Here is an 18,750-nt window from a genome sequence, read left to right on the forward strand (position 1 = left end):
AAGGCCTTTACTGAGACTAAAAGCTGAAATGCATTGTTCTCTGGTTGTAACCTACCCAGGAGAACATTAGTCATGTTTTAGGGCTATGTGCCATATCAGGGGATACTACCTATTTGCATATCAATGTGCCCCCGCCCATCAAGGCAGCCCAGCCTAGCCTGAAAAAACAGACAAATCTGTGAGCAAGAGGAACAACATCCCCAGACACATGCATGTGCATGTGTGCCTCATTGGGCATAATCAGTGAGGTGCAGGTCCCTCTGTAGTCACAGAGAGCAAGGGGTCCGCAGTTGGATTACATATCTCACTTTGGGTGAAACCCCAAGTGTTTAACAAGCATCATTGGCAATGCAACAGTTTGAGATTTTCTGGAAGCATGGAAAAAGTACTGGCTAGGCATAGCTGCAGTGGTATTAACTGGCCTTTGATGGTAGCAGGTGCAAAATGGCGTGAGTACCTGGGCATCTAACAGCAGTGCATGCCAAATGCTTAATACTTACACCCAAGCCAAAACTGTGGGCTTTTCCAATGCTTGTTTGAATTTATTTTCGAACTTCATTGGCATTCTGTTTAAAAATTAGCAATCTGAAGTAATGATTGTGCAAAAAGCATCCATCGAATACTTCTAGTTGAACAAGATGTAGCACAGGGGAATGGAGGAAAGCTGGCCTAGGGCTTTGTCTGTGCCTGAATTCAGTAGGTCATAACAACTCCGTTTTGGCCCCACCGAGCTTTGGGTCATGCTTTGCCAGCTATTCCTGACATACCTGGAATCCGTCTCACATGATACTAAATCACTGCAAAGGGCACCTGAAAGGCAGTTAAATCTGCACATTCTCCTCATAGACATCCCATTGAAGAGCAAGTGGATGCATTCTCCCTAGTCAACACCCCCTCAACCCCACCCTATTGGAGTGGCAGATGAGGAGCTATAATTGGGAACGCATGTACAAGTTTATGCGACATGTCCATACCAGGTGGACTGTATGAAAAACAATATGCATCAGGCAGCCATTCAGAAGATGTCCTCACATTGAAAAGGTGGAGGAAACCTACCAAGAAGGTTGTCCCTTGCAGAGTTGTCGTAGTGCAGTCATGAATAAAATGGTGCAGAACATGGATGTACGATATACTAGCAAAAGAATGTCCGAAAGAAGATATATGACCCTAAACTGGAACGATATGAAAATATTTAAGAAGGACGATGTAACTGAAGCAGCAAGAGAAACAAGTACTCCATAATGCAGTATTTATGAATACAAAGAAGAACGAAGTGACCCCCTGGTCAATAACTGTAAATACGCTGAAATGCAAGGTAGAAAGAATACATAGAAGCTTGCTTATGAGAGGTATATATTCAATGTTTAGGACTACCATCAGAACAAGATGGACGACGGCTTATGCCAATCAACCCAGGTACCTGAAGAATATGAGCCCAGTATCTTAAACGCTGAAATGAGAAACTGTTAGCCTTGGTTGTGCTTGTTCCTTAGAGGATTTTCTTTATTGGCCAGTTGAGGTGTGTTCCAACTGTTGCAATTCGCCTTATTACATCAATTGTTTTACAGATTGTTGACAGTATAATTGCTTTAAACGTTCACAAATTTGCTTCAATTCAGTAGTTTAAACATTTCAGTTTATGCATCAATTTGTATACAGAATAATAACAATACTATGGGCCTCATTATAGCCCTGGCACTCCCGTAATGAAGGGGGCCGGTACGGGACCGCCCCCTTCATTACGGGAGCACCGATTACGAGGTTCCCTTTGCGGGACCCGCATCAGACGTCTGGTAAAACCAGACGTCTTTTCCGGGTCCCGCGAGGGGAAGAGGGAGGCAATAACGGGCCTCTTGTATTGTGCCCGTTATTACCTCCCTCCCCAATCCCATTGAGCCCTATGGGGCCTAAAATGGGAATGGGGAATGGTTCCTGCAAGGAGGAATAACCGGGTCCTCCTATGTCGGAATGACCTGGTAAGTCCCCATTGCAGGAACCCAGTAATGGAGCCCGGTTTGGAGGCAGCCATGGTGCTAGTAGCAACATGGCTGCCTCCAAACTCGTAATGAGGCCCTATGTCCTTCACAGTTACTTCACTGTTGCATAGATTATGTCCTGTAGTGTACTTGTAGCCTTTTAGACTGGCATTGCTTTTCTATTGTGTAGGCTATGTCCTTAAGTTATATTTGTAGCCTTTTCAACTGGCTAAATGATGTCTCTGTAGCCTTTTCAACTGGCTAAATGATGTCTCAACATGCGTTTCCCTGCCCCTGTAGGGGAGGTTCTTCAGGAGAGGGGATTTGATTCCCTAATATATATATGTTTACCTGCAAATTAGATATAATATACATTCGAACTTTGTTGTGTTTACTATCACAATATATATTTAGACAGTTATTAAGTTTTTGGAAATATGCCAGGCCAATACTTACTAGTAATTCCCTATCGCATGGTTTTCTGCACTTGGAATTGGATTTCTAGGTTCAAGGTAAAGTTTCCTAAAAGAAGAAAACTGACATATTTGTTCGATGTGGTTGCTTTGTCTTTCTAGGGTAGATATTCTGGCATAGGGGCTAAGTTACGTTCTAAAAGGAGGATTGCATTCGTTGAATGCTCTTACCTGTGTGCTTCTTGAGTGGTACATGATCTCTGGTGGGATTCAGGATGTTGTGATCGCTAGAGCGCTCTGCGCTTACATTCGTAATGCGTCTTACGCACATAATGATGTAATCGCGTCTTCAGCGCAGTGACGTCTTTACATATTAACGTGATGGCCGCCATTTTGGCTTGGGATTGTTCCGATAGTTACGTGACGGTGTGTAATGGAGCCAATTGATGGTTGATATTTTATAAGACATTTTTTATTAATAATGGTAATTATTATGCTGTTGAAGGTTCTTAAAGGTGGATCATGTGTTTCTATCTCAATTATTTGAAAGCCCCTACTTGTCAGTGTTTGTGATACCTAATGCGAGTCGGTCAGGTGACATGACTATTGCAATTCTAGTGTTTATTGTGATCGGTGTGTCAATTGTTGTAATTTGGTAGATGGAGATACTTGCCTAGGGAAGAAAAGGAATTATAGATTGTGACTATCTACAGGTCAAGTTACTTCTGTGTGCTCTATAAGTTGTTTTTGAAAAAGAAGAGTTTCTTTTAAACATACAAAGGTTAAACATTATCGAAAGTCATTTAGATCTATTCTGAGGTACAGCTGTGCTTTGGTGCGTCTCTGGTGTTATGCATTGTTGAATGAGATGCCCCTTTATAAAAAATGGTATAGTTCTTGGTCTGAATTTAGACCTGAGTGGCACAAGTCCATGTTGCAGATCCATTTTGCTTCATGTATGCGTACAATTTGTTCAATATTTCCTCCTCTTGAAAGTGGCTTAATTCTTTCAATGCCATAGAATCTTAAACCAATTAGATCGTCTTCAAGATGGTTATTTATGAAATGCATTGCTAAGGGTGATCGAATGTCTTTGTTTTTGATGGATCTTATGTGTTCTCCAATCCTTGTCTTGAGCTGTCTGATTGTGCTTCTGATATAAGTGCGTTTGCATGTTCATATTATTGCATAAACTACATGAGTACTGTTGCAGTTAATACGTTGTTGAATCTCTTTGGTTTCTCCAGTAGGCAGTGCTACCATTTGTTTACCGTTGTCTGAGTACTGACATATTTGGCATTGACCACATCTGTAATTACCTTTGAGAGGTGTCTGTAGCCATGTTGTTGCTGAAGGTGTTAATTTTGCTTTTATTGTTTTTGGTTGAAAATGTGATCTGCTCAGTTTATCTTTAAGGCTTTGTGATTTCCGAAATGTTATAATTAGATATTTGTCCAAGGTGTCTTGTAGGTCTTGGTTAATTTTTAGGATGTTCCAATTTTTGGATAGGATTTTCTTGATGGTGTAGCTGTTGGAACTGTATGTGGTGATGAATCTGGTTTTGGAGAAGTGAGTTGTCCTAAGAGTTTTTTTGTCTTGAAGCAGATGTGCTCTTGTCCTAGTTGATGTTTTGTGATAGCTTTTTTTGACCAAAGATTTGCTGTATCCTCTCTGAATGATGTTTTGTTTCATTTGGTCTGCATGTTTTTCAAAGTCAGCTTGTGTTGAGCAGTTTCTCTTAATTCTCAACATCTCCCCAAACAGGATATTGTTGATGACATATGCCGGGTGGTTACTTGTGGCATATAATGTGCTGTTGACTGCTGACGGTTTGATGTAAAGGGTAGTTAGAATTCTGTTGTCTTTGATATATAGGTTGATGTCCAAAAAATAGATTTTTGTTTTGCTGCTTTGCATTGTCAAGTTGAGATTATAAGTGTTGGTATTGAGATACGTGAGATATTGATCCAATTGTTCTTGACTGCCATTCCAGATAAGTATGATGTCGTCTATGTATCTTGGCCAGAAGATTATGTTGTTTTGGTCCGTGAATGATGAGTACCGCCATGCGTGCTCAAGCTCATAATGCCCCATGTATAGGTTGGCATACGATGGGGCAAACTTGGCACCAATGGCGGTCCCTTGGATTTTACTGTAAAGCTGGTTGTTAAAGGTGAACATGTTGTTGTTCAAGATGAACTGTAGCATTTCTAATATCATATTGTTTTGATCGTTGTACGATATGCATCTGGTTCTGAGGAAATAGTTTGTAGTACGCAGACCTTTTTCTTGTAGAATACTAGTGTAGAGTGAGGAGATGTCCATGGTGACAAGCATGAAATCATGTTCCCAAAACAGATTTTCCAATTGCTGAATAATGTGTTTTGTGTCATGTACATAGGAGGAAAGAGATATTGTTAAAGGTTGTAATTGATGATCAATATATTTCGAAATGTGCTTTGTGAATGATCTGATGCTGTTGATAATTGGACGACTGCTTGGAAGATGGGGAAATGGTTTCTGCATTTTTGGCACAAAATATATAGTGGGCATGATTGGAAATTGGACGTTAAGGTACTGGTATTCGTCATCTGAGATAAGGTTTTGGTCTCTCCAACACTGGCTCATTATTTGCCAGTCTTCCTGTAGTTTTGGTACTGGATTAGAGTTCATTTTCTCATAGCATGTTTGATCATTCAGGTGTGACATGGCCATGTGCACGTAATCCGTGGTATTTAGTATCACTATGTTTCCCCGCTTGTCCTCAATTTTTATTGTCAGTTCTGTGTTTGTTTGTAATTCTTTAATGCTTTGCATTCCAAATAGGTTAGGTTAGGTTTTTGTTAAGTTTTGTTTCCTTTTAGGTAAATCTTCCTAAGGTCTTGTTGAGTTACTTTGAAAAAAGTATCAATGACATTGTCTAGGGCTAACGTTGGTTGAAATGTATATTTCTGTTTGAGTGATGTTTCTGATGAAAGTCCCAGTATCTTAAACGCAGAGAGATGATGCGGAAGCTGTTTTCCTTGCGAAATAGGGGTGCACATTGGGTTTGACTCAATGATGCTATTTCGAGAGATGAAGAAAAAACATGAAGGGAGTCTACGAGCAGACCATGCGCAAGGACATATTTTCCAGAGATTATGAGGAACACAAACATTTACTGATGCCAAATATTGAATGATTAAAAGGCCTAAAGTGAATATTGGATAGAGTGAGCAAGTCTCTAAAGGCCAAAAGGAGAACTGCACCCAGCAAAAGTTGAATCAAATAAGGTTAAAAGCACTGTTAATATGGGCAAATTCATGGTCTAACAACACGTGACGAAGAGCTCACAAACAAGGGGTAATCATTAGGCGTGGAGATAAGATAGTGGTGTACCTACACTCCCTCAAATGTCCCGAGACTGTTCAGACTGGCAAGGTCAACCTTCAAATAGAAGACACTGGCATGAGGCCTAACACTGAGAGAGGGTTGCCTAATTGGGAAACAAAGGAAGATCTGACATATATCCAACCACCTGGGTTTCGTTTCTATGTACGTGCTGCTAACATGCCGAATGTCCATGGTTGGATTTGGGTTGCCAACTAATTAGAATAGGCTGCCTTGCACTTTTTCATACAATGTTGCAAAATAGTACTCTGCTGCCACATTTTCTGCTGTGACAATTACTTTACACCATGTGATTGGAAGTAGCTCGGGTGTGTCTCACAGAAAAGAGACCACCAATGAGGGATTAACACGAACATTTTCAATATGTAGCGATGACCCCCTAACCCAATCCCACCCCTCAATAGTTTTTTGAAGTTTTCAAGTAGGATGACGTCATAGATGACGCATCTAGTATTATAAAAGTTAGAACTCAATGAAAAAATAGTGTGATCTTGCATGAGTCAAAATGATGAGTGTGTATTCGCCCTGCTTTACTTCTTGAAATTAAGCAGTATTTTACCATCTCCTTTGAGTCTGTCCAGTTATTGGGTCCGAAGTATTTTCATGGTAATTCCATCTAGCACCACAAATGCTTCAAGATGCTAGAGCACACCATGGTTATCCAGGGTCTAAAAAACAGCAGTAAAACAGAAGTAACTATGTTACCATCGCTTTACTGCACTGCTGTAGTACAACTTTGGCAGTGAGGTGAAGGATTTTCCTCCAACTAAAATCTGTAGAAAAATCTGCCACCTTACCGCCCAAAAATCTCCAAATTTGGCAGAATTATTGCCAGTGGGAAGTCTGCCGAAATCCACATGGGGTTGTTTGGACTCCAATGAATGATGTGACTAACACTGCCTACCACCACTTGTAATCCAGCAGTAATATTGTCGGACCAAGTGGCGTTAATGGAAAATCCATTCAGTTGTTATTTTGGTGGTATTACAGTGGATTTACTGACTAAATAACTTGTAATGAGGCCCAAAGTCTGTCCCTGTGTAGGCTGTTGTATTTTAAAGAACAAGAATGAATTGATTGATATTTTATTTATATCACGCTCGTACACCAGTGTTTCAGAGCGCAACATAAATATATATATGAAGAAGGAACATAGGGGGTCCTGCAGTCCACAAAGCCCTATGTAGACATTTCAACCCATTTTTGAACAGTCCCATTGCTGTCTATCAAATTCTTAATTTAGATATGTGTTGTATTGTACCTGCGATTGTTTTGAGTTGCTCATTGCCAGAACAGGTCCATTAACCAATGATTAAGGGGGCATCCCAAATCGCTTGTAAAATATTTTTGGGTTCTATGTGATATTTCTGCATACTGAAGACCGAACACAAAAAAGACAGATTTTTTTGGCCTGTAAAATTTTTTGGGTTCTATGTGATATTTCCGCATATTGAAGACCGAACACAAAAAAGACGATTTTTTTTGGGCTGATTTTGTGCGGCTCTCAATATGTGGCAATAGGATACTAAATGAAGCCCCCAACCTCTCTCACCCGCAAATCAGATGCCCTGCTCGCTCACACCCCTCCCGTAGCAACATGTTTTCTTGATAATGGTGGAGTTTCACCCCCAAATCCTCCTTTCCCCCTCCTGCCCCACACAAAGCATCTCTCCTGTACCCACCCCCACCACAGACATGCTAACACTCACACAAGCATGCACACACACACATTTACCCGCTTTCTTCCCACTCTCTTCCCCCTCAAACATTAGTCACACGCAGATACACAAACTCACCAAAACACTTGCTTGGTCCGCCAGCGTTTTATCTTTTCCTGCTCCGCCGTGCCTGACAGCCCCTGCGCGCGCTCATGTGCGTCGCCGATGCTGATAATTAGAGCGGTCTTTCTAAATCGGTCTTTTAAAAAACGATTTTTTTAAATCGTTTTTTTAACATAGTAACATATTTTGATGGGTTCTTCATCGCTTGCTGGGCACCTCTGTAGGGATATCTGAAAATATGTTTAGCACTAGCCAATATAACGACATTACTGTGTTTCAGAATGATTCTCACGCTCAAATGCAGTACTATTAGTAACTTCAGGACAAAAGTTACGTCAGTCCTGATATTTGGTTATACTCCCTTTTGGATGTCAGCCAATGTGGCAATGATGGTTACCATGTCTAGGTGAATAGTTTCTGAACTGGCCCCATGGTCATTGCTGACTTCTTAGTACGTTTCACCCTCCATGCATTCCTCCAGTTTCGATTATGTCCTCTGTTGAGCTTGCTCCTCTTCTTTCTGCAGAAAGGCAGTTGTAAATAGTGATTGCATAGCTTCAGGCTATGCCTCATGGTCCTAGTCCCTCCATGTGTCTATGTGTGTTGTGCTTGGTGGGCATCCATGTGACAACTGCCTAGTTTAAGATATGGCTTGGATTGCCCTGTCGTCACACATATGCATTTGGTGAATGAGAACATTTCTACTCTAACAGTTGCACTATAATCAAAAGATGAGGATGCAATGTTTTCAATGCTTAAGCCTGTACACGTGCCAGAGAATAGAGCAAAGAGCCAGGTAAACATAGTCCAGGGACTTCCATCTCAGCAGCCAATCTCTTTGGTAGCCAGTGGCTCCTTCTGCGAAGAAGTACAGGTGATTCGTGGCTATGCTTGGCAGAGCATGGCACACCTGCCATGAGCTTCTTCCATTGCTACTTTAAACAGTGCATTAAAGGGTTGTCTTTTAATGACCATCTACAAAGACGTAACCAGGATTTTTCTTGATGGGAAAGGGGTACAATAATAAAAGATATATATTACAAGACACTCGTTCATTTAAAAAAAATGATTGTTATCCAAACCTTAGAAACCTCTGTAAATATAATTGATTCTCATTACAAGTTTAGTGGTGCAGGCAAAAGGTGGCAGTCATTTCATAACCACCATTTCTTTGTGAGGTAATGGAATCACTGTTGCATTTACATCACTTCCAAACTAGGAATTTTGGCTTTGAAGTGGAGGCTTTACCTCCAGCAGGCTGATGGAGGTAAAGCCTCCGCTTTAACTCCAAAAATCGGTTTGTTTGCCGTGGAGGAATTACAGCTCACAGCAAATCTACCAAAGGACCTATGGTGTCCTATGGACTCCAGAAATGTGGAATAACAGCATCATACCAGCCCTCGGAATCTTATGGTAAGTCCATGGAGCCGAGCAGCGGTAACCGATTTTGGCAGTAATTCAGCAGGTTTACCGCTGAATTACTGCAAACTTGTGATGAAGCCCTACCAATTTGGCAGTAACCTGTCGGTGCTACCGGCGGGTTGCTGCCTAATTCGCAACACTGTTCCTCCGCCTGATATCCCGGTGCCAGCAAGATGCCAGGCAGCGGAAAGTGTAAATCCCCATTCCTGTGAAAAGTCCCATAGGGACTCCACGGGAATGGGGACATGGAAGCACTGGCACTGTTGCTAACGGTGCCGGTGCTTCAGTGAAAACCTTGCCTGCATCGGTCGGTGCCCCTGGCAGGTCAGACCTGCCAGGAGCAACGGACCCTGCAGGCGTAGTTGTAGTCTGGTGGTCTGGAAAACGTGCCTGTACATTGCTACAGCACCCTTATTTCCGGACCGCCAGACTTAGAATGAGGCCCATTCTCTCAGATTCTAAAATACTATTTGCGTAGTTAGCCCACCTATGACATGTTTACAAGACCCCGATTGACAGTTCAGCTCCTTTTGATTAGGTAGGACTGTCCCAGGGAAATAAGCCAATGGTTACCACATCTGGGGGCTATTCTATGTTCAAGGCATTCCAGACACTGTTCGAGTCCTGCATAGAAAATATAGTGGTCATTGTGCATGCAGTAAATATGCACCTTTTCGAGCTCTGCTCGTCCATTACCAAACAATGAATTTTCTCTGCATATGCTCTGTACTAAGGCCTACCATTATGGAAAAAATGTTATTCACATTATGGAAACATTTTTATTCAGGTGCTTATTTGACTATCCAGCACTATTTCTGAAATACGGAATTGTGTCGCGTTTTAGTTGGAGGATCAAACATCCAGGAAAAGTAGATATATTTACTCTCCCTCTAGAATATGGGTGCATGCTTGTGTTGCACCACTGTGGCATTACATTAATGGGCCTGATTACAGGTTTGGTGGTGCAGTACAAAAGTGATGGTAATTCCATTTACACCACTTTTGTGTCTGTAAGTGAATTATCACCACTTTTACTGCAGCACTGCGTTATAATTGTGTTGCTGGAGGTAAATCCTCCACTTCAAAAAAGCACCCGATTTACTGCAGCAGATTTACTGCTTGCAGTAAATCCAGTGAAATCCACGTGGAGGCCTGTGGTCTTCAAAAACCGTGGACAAACACCGTCATTCCCTCACTCGTAATCCCACGGTAAATCCACAGGTCCGAGTGGTGGGAACAGCAAACAAGTTTGGCGGTAATTATGCCAGAATTACTTACCTTACTTACTGAACCAAAATGTGTTGGGGAATTAAATCCCTTCACGCTCCCTTCACGCTCAGATTGTATCATTTTATGAAACAACATTGATATGCATATCACTATAATCCGCCAATGACTCATAGGATTCGATTTTCTCAAAAATATTGCCCTTTGTGTTTGTACTGAGCTGCTGAAGAGCAGGCACGTTTCCTGCTCTCGTCCTAGCTTCATCCAGATGCCAGTGGCCGACGGGCCTTGAACACGACGAGCAAAGCTATGTTTAGTTGCCTTTCGTGCTGTTTTTAAATGGACCATTTTATGGCATTTCCTATTCTCTGACAAGAGCCTATATCCTAGAGAGGAAAAAGGAAGGAGTCGGATCCTGCCATGTCTTTCCGTCTGCGTATGATCCCCCTTAAAAGGCCTTTGTTTATTTAAAATTAGCCCTTTGAGGTGTGCTTGGGAAAGTACGAGAGGAATTGTAAAATATCCACTGGGGAGCTCATTCTTCCACTAACAGTGGTCGAAACCCTGTGAGTCACCTGGCTCACTTTCTCTGAAAGAGCTCTCATGAGCGTTCTTGGAATCTTCTCAAGAAGTGTACCACCTCTGGGAGCCCTGGGTGGAGGTTTCAGAGAGTCCGTTTCCATCCCTTCTGAGCACGTGACGAGTCAATCTCTCGATGCTTTACCCTTGACGGTAATTATAGGGTTCCTTGACTTTGGCTCCGACCTCGATATCATTGTTTGTCCTAAAAGCAGGATTTGAACAAGGTATGGAGCCAAAACCTGTGATCGGTCTACTTCCTTGCCGAGGCGTTATCTGAATACTTATGTAAGAGAAATAAGGCCACAACCTCAGTGACAGCCGCTGGGGAAGGAACTGTTCATTGTATGTTTCATATGACTGCTGTGTAGTTTTTGGGAGATGATCAACCACAATTTAACCCCGAAGACAATATAGCAAGGGCTTCACTATAAATTGGTCGGTGTGGAATTAACATGCCAGTATTAACGTATACCGGCACATTTCCCAGATGGGTGAATCCCCTGAGATAACCCCCCCTTCACTCCCCACACAAAACACTGCCTCATGGGAACTCTTTGAGCTCTCTTTAAACAAGCCTTACCATCAAACTGTGCATTCAAAGTGCCTAGCAGTGTTTTTTCAAAACAGAATTCTGAGAGTTAATGACTTAATTGGAGCCGTGTACTCACTAGTGGCGTAATAAAAATGTCTTAACCAGGTCTGCATTCAGCTAGTCGATTTATAACCACTATATAGGGCCTCATTACGAGTTTTGTGGTATCTGGGTGGCAAATCCGCCCAGATACCACCAAACTGAATTACTGTTACTGCCACTTGGTCCGGCGGAATTACTGCTGGATTACAAGTGGCGGTGTAAATCCCAATTTTTTTCCAGTCCTAAGGACTCTATGGCGCTTTTTTGGGGGTGGAATTACCACGACGGTAAGTTCAATGTGGTAATTCTGCCGATTTTCCGGCAGAGAGTTGGATGATTTACCTCCAGCATTTTGCTGGAGATAAATCCTCAATTTAGGACTATCCCTGTAATACGGCAGAGCGGGAAAAGTGGCTCCCGCCGATTACCGCTGATTTTCTCCTGATCTGCCATACTTGTAATGAGGTCCATACATGTGTTTTCCTTCACAGAAGTCTTGTTAAAAACAAGCATTGGCAAGGCTCATAGTTTTGGCTTGTGTATAAGTATTAGGTGTTTGCCAGGCACTGCTACCATCAATGGTCCGATAAAACAACTATGACAGTGTCTGGCATTTGCCTTTCCCATGCCTACATAAAAGCCCAAACTGTTGGAATTAATAATGATTGTTTATATAATTAATATCTAGTGTAAGGAGTTACATTCCCTCAAGTAGGCTGTTGTGTACCTGGTGCTTCAGATGCTCTACCCTTGGCTACAGTTCATTTTTCTGTATGAATTCCTTTTCTTTGTTACCAAAACTCTTCCTGTAGACTTCCAAAGTTCTGTCCGTCTAGAAAAGCTTATGCTCCACTTAATTGTACCCATTGTTTGATCTATTCATCAATATAGAAATACTAGCTGATATACCCGATGTTGCCTGGGCTTTTATTCCCTCATAGGTACAGGGTACTGTGCAAAGTTTGGTGCAGATTGGTGAAACAATGTGGAATTGTATAAGGAACAATGCTTTGCCAAGCCACAAACCCACAAACAGATTTTGACTTTTGTTGAAATCCAGGGAAAGGGTTGGGGTGTCCAAATGTCATGACGCCAGTAATGTCCAGAGCATCCTAACAGGTGACTGTGTAGCATGTGGTGCAGATTGGTGAAATGCTGTGGAATTGTATAGGGAACATATGTGAAGCCACAAAGCCACCCACACATGTTCACTTTTGCTGAAATCCAGGGAAAGGGGTGGGATGTCCAAATGCCATGTAGCCAGTAATGTCTGGAATGTCCTAACTGGTCATTGTGCAAAATTTGGCTCAGATTGGTGAAACAGTGTGGAACTGTATATGGAACATATGTGAAGCCACACACCCACACCCAGGTGTTCACTTTTGCAGAAATCTGGGGTTGGGATGGAGTGTCCAGATGTCATGAAGGCCGTAATGCCTGGAGGGGCCTTACCGGTGACTGCAAAATTTAGTGCAGATTGGTGAAACAGTGTGCAATTGTATGGGGAACCCACACCCACATTTTCACTTTTGCTGAAATCCAGGGACAGGGTGTGGTGTGCAGATGTCATGTAGCCAGTAATGTCTGGAGGCTCCTAACAGGTGACTGTGTGAAATATGGTGCAGCTTGGTGAAACGGTGTAGAATTGTATAGGGAAAGAAATGCAAAGCCACAAACACACAACCAAATTTGCACTTTTGCTGAAATCTGGGTAAAGGGGTGGGGTTTCAGGATGTCATGTAGCCAGTAATGTCCAGTGGGTCCAAACAGGTGACTGTGCAAAACTTGGTGCAGATTGGTGAAATGGTATGGAATTGTATAGGGAACATACGCATAGCCACAAACCCACAAACCCAAACCCATATTTGCACTTTTGCTGAAATCCAGTGAAAGGGGTGGGGTGTACAGATGTCATGTTGCCAGTACTGTTCAGAGGGTCCTTGTCAGGAGGCAGAAGGACAAACAACCAAGAATGATAGGGGGCACACAAGTGGACATGAGAGGGAGGATTGTGTGAGCAACAACGTCCAGGAAACATGACACTCACAGTAGATGCCACATTTGCCCTTTGTGCAGGCGTCTTATACTGTGCCAGGCCAGGAGACAACGCAACCACAACCAAAAAAGGCACATGGCAACAAACCACCAGTCTCCAGCAGAAGAACAAGTTACTTACCAACTGTAACGTTCTTTCGACTGGATGTTCCTCCCTCGTATTCCTCATCTATGATATACGTCTCTCTTCAGCTACGCTGTTTTGGAAAAAAATTCAGCAGAGGGCGCGGTGCACGAGGCTGCAGCGTCAATGTCCCTTGACGGCCTCCATAGGGTGTTGACGTCACGAGCGGTATAAGTAGCTCATGCTGCGCCCGTTAGCTTCAGTTCTGCTTTTTCGCAGTATAACTCGAGGAACATCCAGGCATGCCCCAGACTGTAAGCTCTTCGGGTAAACGCAAGATGTAAATTACGTAAATTGTACAGTGGGGTAGGATGGGAGGAGCGATGAGGAATACGTGGGAGGAACATCCAGTCGAAAAAACGTTACAGTTCGTAAGTAACTTGTTCTTCTAATGGATTGTGTCCTCCCACATATTCCTCATCTATGATAGGCTCCCATAGCAGTGAACATTTAGGAGGCAGGAGTACTAATTAACCTTATCATGAATGGAATGAAGTACAGCTTTTGCAAATAATCCTTCATGGGAAGAAGAGGCATCTAGACAGTAATGCCTAACAAAAGTATTATTGACGACCATGTCGCGGTTTGAACAAATGTCAATTATAGGGACTCCCCTCTTCGGTGCCGCGGAAGTAGCCATACCCCTAGTCAAATGGGCATGAAGTCCATCCGGTGGGTCCTTCCCAGCTAGTCTATAACATATTATAGCCAAAGTAATCCAGCGGGATATAGTTTGTTTTGTGACCGCTAATCCAAATTTGTGCCCAGTATAACCTACAAAAAGTTGGTCATCTTGGTGTAATTTTGCCATTCTGGCTATATAAAAACTCAGAATCCTTTCTGGGTCTAGTTTATGTAACCTCTCCTCTTCCTTGCCAAAATCAGGAGGAGGGTAAAAAGTTGGAAGTGTTATTTTCTGTGACAAATGAAAGTCAGAAACCACTTTTGGTAAGAAGAAGGTCTCACTCTAAGAACAACTTTGTCCTTGTGAAAAGTAGTGTACAGAAGTTTGCATGAGAGAGCCTGTAACTCGCTAACCCTGCGGGCTGATGTTAAAGCCACAAGAAGGACCGTCATAAGTGTTAAAAGCCTTAAAGGACAGGAGTGTAAAGGCTCAAAGGGTACACACATTAAGAATTTTAACGTCAGATTCAAGTCCCAAACCGGGACCTGGAATGGTAGTGGAGGGTGCACATTGGGGAGCCCTGTTAAGAAGCATTTCTGAACTCTGTCCTGGAGGGGCAGAGGTTCAGAAGACCAGCCTAGTTTCTTGGAAGAGGGTAACCTCTGGACAAGCCAGACCAGTCAGGGTAGCTATGGCAGGCGGTCAAGACTATGGGCCTCATCACGAGTTTGGCGGTAACCCTCAAATCCGGCGGTAGCGCTGTTACCGCCAGATTTAAGGGTCTGCCAAATCAGGGCTTTGGCAGATTTCTCCCCAGCTCTGAACTGGGGGTAATTCCCCCAAAAATTTGCACTCATACAGCCGGCGAGAAATCCACCGGCGGTATGAGCGCATAATTTCCCCATTGAGCCCAATGGGGAATGGGGCATTCCTGAATGGGCTCAATGGGGAATGGGGATTTCCAAATACGCCAAACCTGTGATCCAGCGCTAATAGCGCCGGTGGTTTTGGCGGTAGGGCAGATAGCGCCAGCGCTATTAGCGCCGCCATTACCGCCCAACTCCTGATGAGGCCCTAAGTCTTAGGAGGGGTGAGGGTGACTGAAGGACCTCAAAGAGCACACAGAGCAAGGACACTTACAAATTACTCCAGACAGGTGTTATATTAAAAACATAGACATTTTTATTACAAGGCCTTTGTAACATAGACCACAGCAAAGAATCACAGTAACACTAAGTAAACCAACACATCACACTCAATACAATATATACACAAGACCATTGGGGTCAAAAGGGTTAAATGCATGAAATATGTTGACAACCTAGAGGGGAAGAAAACAGGCAGTGCAGGTAATCTTTAGACCCAGTTCCACATCAATAATACACCTAACTAAGAGGCAGTCCAAGCCCTATGAAGAGAGGAGCCTTGTGCTCAATAGTACATGCATGTGACTGTGCCAATGGGCAGGATAGGGTCTCTTTAAGGGTCTCTAGCAGCTCAGGAAGGTGGATGAGGCTATGCAGAACAAGTTCCCACCATTCAAGGATGACCTCCACTTGAAGGCAGAGGCTGTTTGAGAGTGCGGGAGGGAGTCGCTATTTCGCAATAGCCATGGAAAGGGGCCCCCAGGGGCCACTCATGCGTACAAATGGGCTCCTGTGCTAGGGGCCACCGGTTGGGGTAAGGAGTACTCACCGGTCGCCGATGCAGGCAGACCCAAACTTCACCAGTTCAGTCCACTTCGCTGGCAGGTTCGAATGTGGCAAAAAGGATGTCTCAGCACCTTGTAGTTCCTGAGATACAGCGATGATTTCCAAACGGGACAGTGGCGATTTCTCTGCTCCAGGTGGAGGAATCAGCCCAGTTTCAGTGCAGCAGACTTCATGGGCAAGAGGGTCACAAATGCAGTGAACTTGCACAGGTCATTGCCGCAGCAAGGCAACACGGTAACCGCGTTTACTCCGGTCCTGGCGCACTTGTCTCACTTCAGACCTGGGAATGCCAAGTGTATGAAATTCAGTGTGAGGGTGCTGGGGACAAAGAGCTAGCAGTTACCAAGTTTTGAGGGCCTCCCCGAAACGGCAGCGGTGACAGAGCAAGGCAACTGGGTAAGCTGGTCAGTCCACTGGTTGGCCCAAGGAAACTTCAGAGAAGGCTTACTTGCAGGGTTTGATGAAGGTGCCAAGAATAGTTGGTCCCACTATTCCAATGGGTTGAAGCATCTTCGCAGACCTTCTAGGATGACCAGATGCAGAGGGGTCCCACAGGATGACAGCGGGCTCAGGGTGCCAAACCTTCCGGACGGTCACCAGCGGTTCCTCGATTCAGCTTCGTAGTTGTAGGTTACTTGGCTCCTATCCTTTGTTCGGTGTGATCTCAGGAGATCGACATGGTAGTGGTGTTTTCAGCCTCTTATCCAAAGTTCCCTTCATGCCAAAATGGAGGGGACCCAATGGGAGATCTGTTCACAAACACACACTCCATATGTGGATCAATCATGGACCACGGTGGTCCCAGGCATTCATGGCACTCCAGACTCTCTGGCACCCAAGATGTGTATTGAGATCAGACATCCCAGCCCACATCCTGGAGGCACACACACAAGGCATGCAGAAGCCCACAAAAGCATTGCGATTCACGGGAAAGTGCATGACCAAATAAGGACTGACCCGGGTCAGCTCGACCTGGGGAAGGTGAAGGGGCAAGATGGCCAAAGAACAGGAAAAAGAATCTTGTGGTATGGCCATTTTGTAGCCAGGCCACCTATTGCGCCAAACGCGGTTAACATGGCAGGAAAGGGTTAAAAAAAATGCAAAACGATAGCTGCCACCAGTCCTGTTCATGACATATCTGCACAGTTCATAAAAAGTCCAGCGAGAGTTTTTATGGCCTTTGGAAATTACTAGAGACCCAAGTGTGCTGTAGGGTAAGACACATTGCACACTTGTTACATGTTGCACAAAAGCTGCAACATGAGGAAAGAACTAAGGGAAACAAAGTCTCCCTGTACTGACTGTCTTAAGGGCATGTCAGTTTCCCCATAAGAAGTGAGCGAAAGCCCAGAGGAGTGCAGCTGAAGGCTGTGCTTCTCTGGCACAGTCAGTCAATGGTGTCCAAACAGCAGCAAAAAGTTTGGGGGTTGACACATGGAGGGAAATTTATATATGATTATGAAATCTTTCCTAACAAGCCCCTTCAAAAATTGTGTAATCAAAGGAATCTAGAAATAGGAAACATCTTCCGAGGAGCGCTTAAAAATAGAAAGCCCCACTAAGTATCCTTTTATTGTTCCCATCTGGAGCCCCAGATTGGCTAAATGTAACAAAAAAGACAACACCATAGGAGTGCCACATTGAAAAGGATCCATATTCATGCCCTTGCACCAGTTATTGAATTTCTTCCAACTACACCAGTACAAGGATTTAGTTGCTGGCCATCTGCCTGAATGCAAAACCTCCATTACGTCATCCGGGAGGTCCCAATCCTTATATCACAACCTCTCAGAAACCAATGCGTGAAGGTTGAGTGTCTTGACCTCTGGATGGAGAACCCGACCTTCCTCTTATGAGAGAAGATCCTCTCTTTGTGGAAGACGTATTGGAGGGCAGATGGACTTGTCCAGAAGGTCCAGGTACCATGTCCTCCTGGCCTGGATTGGCAATTAGGATCATGTGTTTCCCAAACTTTCTCACGATTACGTGAGGAATCACAGGGACCAGAGGAAACGCGTACAGAAGTGGAAACTTCCAGTCCATCATGAAGGCATCCCCTAGAGCTCCTCTTGGGGGAGATTCTCTTGAGTAATACTGAACGCACTTATGGTTAACACTGGTGGGGAACAGATCCACTTGAGGGGTTCCCCAAAGGGCGAAGATCTCTTGAAGGACTTCCTGAGCTAGTTCCCACTCATGGGAGACTGTGCTCTGCCTGCTCAGAGTGTCCGCTGCTGTGTTCTGTTTCTCTCCGGCTCGGTGAACTGCCAACAGAGAGATTCCTTTTTGTATTGCCCAGAACCAGAGCTGCATTGCCTCTCTGCACAGTGGTAGTGACCCTACGCCTCCTCACTTGTTGAGGTAGTACATAGCCACTGTGTTGTCCATCATTATCAGGACATTCTTTCCCGTACAGAGGGCAGAAAGGCCTTCAGCGCTAATCTGATTGCCCTCAGCTCCAAAAGGTTGATTTGTAGTTTGGACTCCGATGGAGACCAATGACTGCTGATTGTCAGATCATTGGTGTGTCTCGCCACCCCGTAAGTGAGGAGTCCGTCACTTCTGTTATCTCTACCCATGGTTGCGAATAAGATTCTCCCTTGAGGATATTGTTGTTGCAAGCCCACCATAGTAGATCCTGAGAAACTGTGCTGGGGACTTGCAGAAGATCCGACATAATCCCGAAGAATTGGGACCACTGAGTTCTGAGGGCCCATTGAAGAAATTTCATCCTCAGTTGAGCCTCTGTCACCAGAAAAATGCAGGATGCCATGAGGCTGAGCAACCTCAGAAAATCGTAGGCCGGTAG

This window comes from Ambystoma mexicanum, chromosome 2q (assembly GCF_040938575.1).
Source record: "Ambystoma mexicanum isolate Mex_15411 chromosome 2q, UKY_AmexF1_1, whole genome shotgun sequence".
NCBI classification, from domain to species: domain Eukaryota; kingdom Metazoa; phylum Chordata; class Amphibia; order Caudata; family Ambystomatidae; genus Ambystoma; species Ambystoma mexicanum.